Here is a 3894-nt window from a genome sequence, read left to right on the forward strand (position 1 = left end):
CAGTTTACTCATATCACTTCTAAGTATAGCTTAAATTTTCCTTGTGCATCTTTTCCTCATACAGTAGTATAAGCAAAACTTGTTTTTCCCTAACGTAGATTGATTTACTCTGGGAATGAAATCATCGTTTTGATTATTCAACAATGATATCATCATTTGTCAGATAAATCTTAAATACGGAATAAACTGCACTAGCAACGTTAGTTTGATTTTTGCATATCATAGTGATCGAAACTTTTGAGTCTTTTAAGATAACTCATAGTCATCATGTTCGTGCCAACATTTGCAGTTATTTTCACGCTTGCAATTTATCAGGTACAGAAATTGATATCATTTGTCATTTTTATTATTCTTTATTAATTTTTTTTCACAATTTTACTGATTACACAGTAAAAATTATAAAAAAAAATTTTTACGCAATGATGGAAAATTTTTTACTGTTCAATAATAATAATATATTCATTATAATAATAATATATGTTTAACTTGTTAAAAAAATGCTTATCTCTCAGGGCTTTTTATTTGCTGGCTTGTTAATGATATTATTAATAAAATTTTAAGAAATTTTATCAGATAATTTTTTTGACTTGAAAAGTATTTTTTTTATTTTTAATAACTTTTGAATGATAAATTTCCGTTGATTTTAATTAACTCATTTATTTGTTAATGACAGGTTGCTTCAGCACCTGTTGATGGCCGAGTCGAATCCGATGGATCCTACAAGCGCCTATACTTTACCTTACATCCAATCAGTGGCCAAGGATGGCACAAAAACGATTTTGACTTCTGAAGATTTGCTGAACTTGAGCCAAAAAATTAAAATCTGGTGAAATACCGTCAACAACTTCTCCACCAATTGATTGGCATCAACGGGTTTTCACACACGCTATCTGACCATCAATTGCAGCGGATTGCAGATCATGACATCGCGGCGATTGTCTCCCCTCAGAGTTTCAATCAACCTGGGTTCGGACACTTGTTCATTACCATTGACAACAATGGAATTGTTCAGACTTTCATCTATAATGTGACTATGCAAGAAGCTATGGAGAAAGTTGAGAAAGAAGGTTATCCGAATTCATCATCCAGTGGCTCTTATCACCATAATTAGAGTCACGCTTCAACGACTTACCCTTCCGTCACTTCAGAGTTGAATCAACTAAGAATTACACTAGTTTAATAATTATGATAAGAATTTGTACTTTTATAATATTATTAATCATGAAAGTTGTATCCATTGATCCTTAAGGTAAAATATAAATGGTAGTGGTCTTAAATTTTAAACTTTTATTTATGCACACCTTATCACGCGAAGTACCATTCAGTGAAATTGATCAAATTGAAATTAATCTTACTCAAAATTGTAAAACATTAAAAAAATTGACGTATGAACTTATGTTTCTTTAACTTTCCGCTAAGATGGCAGCATTCGACGCAATTTTTAAGCTTCATAAAGCGATCTGTAAGTTTAATTTGATCGAACCAGAAATTTCTGAGTAATTCCGAAAAAAAACACTTTTTGCGGTTTTCTTGTGTCAACGATAAGTCACGAACGAATGAACCAATTTTGACCAGACTGGGGCAATCGACGTGGTTTTTAAATGCTAAGAGCTGATTAGTTTTTGGAATCGATCGGTAAAGCCGTTTGAAAGTTATTCCAAAAAATGTCGTAGTTATGTTAAAAAAATCCTTGTTTCCAAATATTTCGTCGAGGATATCTCTCGAACCAATCAACCAATTTGTACGTTCTAGGCGGCGATCGACGCGGTTTTTTGAGCTCTAAAAATTATTCCATTACATCAAAAAATGATCCGAAAAGAAATGTCGAAGTTATGTGAAAAAAACACTTTTTTCGATTTTTTTCGTTCACGATATCTCTCGAACGAATCAACCGATTTTGACCGGATTAGCGGCGATCGACGTGGTTTTTCAAGCTTAAGGGCTAAGTTTTTGGAGTTGATCGATTAAGCCGTTTAAAAGTTATTCCAAAAAAACCACTTTAAAAAAAACTTTTTTTCTTATTTTTTTTGAGATTTTTCAAAATTTCTCAAAATCTATCGGTCCGAATTGGTTCAAATTCACAGGAAATCTAAATTTGAAGGAATTCTTTAGAACGCTGTTTGTTAGATTCCGATCGGTTTAGCCGTTCAAAAGTTATAAGCGGTTCACATACTTACACACACACACACACACACACACACACACACACACACACGCGCGCGCGCGCGCGCGCGCGCATACATACATACATACATACATACATACATACACACATACATACATACATACATACATACATACATACATACATACATACATGCATCCTGCGGCAGAGGAGAAACTGCTACCAGGCGCGTCTCCTCGTAGCGGATGGGAGAACACTCGCTGTACCTGGTACAGCGGGTAGGAGCCAAATAAAATACGTTCCCGTGGCCAAAACTCCCCTTTAATGGGTTGGTCACACTAACTGACCTAACAAGACGATCGTTCCCTGCTGTGACCTACTGGGAGTGACCGGAACTTCGTGTCGTAGTTTCCGACGATGCAGGCCACGGCTGATGTGAGCCAGTGTGGCCAGATCGTGCGATTTTTTCACCCCTTCTCTAGGCGTCGCGCGCGCCCGTACACAAGTAAGCGATGTGTGTCTGTGAGTCGGAAAGCCGAGCGGAGCCGAGAGAATCCGAGACACGTCGACAAATCGAGGGGAATGAAGCCCCTGCCACAAGACACAGAGGAGTAACTCACACAACAGTAGCTCTCTGTTCGTGTGAATTTCTCAGAATCCGATTTCAGCCGAAACATACAGCGGGAAAAATAATGCTGTAATTTTTATTAAAATAAATAAATAATGCTTTTTTGTTTACAACATATAGGTTTTTATTTTTTTTTTTTTATATATGAAAAATAAATTATTTTTAATTAAAAGAAATTGAGAAAAAAATTTTTTAATAAAAAAATTTTAATTAATTTTACGTTTTATAGCAAATAGTTAATTATTATTTAATAATAAAAATAATAATAATAATTATTGCTAGTACGTGTGGTTACTGGAAGTTCCCAAACGCAGTTTTTATATAAGTTTTAACATTTACCCGTTAAGCGGTCAAATGGCTCTGTGGCGTAAGCGTCAGCTTGCGACGACGAAACTTTGTGGTCGAATCCTCGTCGGATTCAATTTTTTTTTTCATTTTATCAAATATTTTTTATGCTGTTATTAATAATAATAATAATAATAATAATAATAATAATGAAACAATAATAAGCAATAATAATAATAACTTAGTTGTTATTATTTTTATTATTATTGATAATGGTTATTTATAATAATTATTGCTAGTACGGTGTGGTTACTTCGGAAGTTCCCAAACGCAGGTTTTATATAAGTTTTAACATTTACCCGGTAAGCGGTCAAATGGCTCTGTGGCGTAAGCGTCAACACGCGACGACGAAACTTTTGTGGTCGAATCCTCGTCAGATTAAATTTTTTTTCTCCGATATTTTATCAATCTTTTTAGTTATCATGTCAATAAAAATCCCCAATCGTAATTTATTAAAAATTTTGATTCGTATTATAATGAAATAATTAATGTAGCGGTTCTTGCCTCGTCAAGGTCAAGCGTCCGACGAAAGCGCGCTCAAGCCTCCGGTAGCGTTGAGTCGTCGCGCGCGAAGTCACGCCATCGTTGCTTAAATGCCCGGGCTTTTAAAGACGCGTTGTTGACGTTTCCGTCGTGAGACAAAAGACGCTGCTTTTGTTTGTCTGTCAATATTGGCGCATTCTGTTCACTGTTATTCCGCCATTAATATTTGTGCAGTGTAATGTGTTAAACGTGCCTATGGATTATTTGGGTTTGATTGCTGTAGTCCAGTGATAATTACAGGTATTTTAATAAT

At 35.0% G+C, this 3894-nt stretch overlaps 1 long non-coding RNA gene across 1 annotated transcript; it reads left to right on the plus strand.

The window, feature by feature from the left end:
• The first annotated feature begins 209 nt into the window (after window positions 1–209).
• LOC123274894 lies at window positions 210–1277 on the plus strand. The gene is made up of 2 exons (XR_006511589.1): window positions 210–315; window positions 674–1277. It is a non-coding gene; the product is annotated as an uncharacterized LOC123274894 (long non-coding RNA).
• The last annotated feature ends 2617 nt before the right edge of the window (window positions 1278–3894 follow it).

This window comes from Cotesia glomerata, unplaced genomic scaffold (assembly GCF_020080835.1).
Source record: "Cotesia glomerata isolate CgM1 unplaced genomic scaffold, MPM_Cglom_v2.3 scaffold_882, whole genome shotgun sequence".
NCBI lineage: Eukaryota > Metazoa > Arthropoda > Insecta > Hymenoptera > Braconidae > Cotesia > Cotesia glomerata.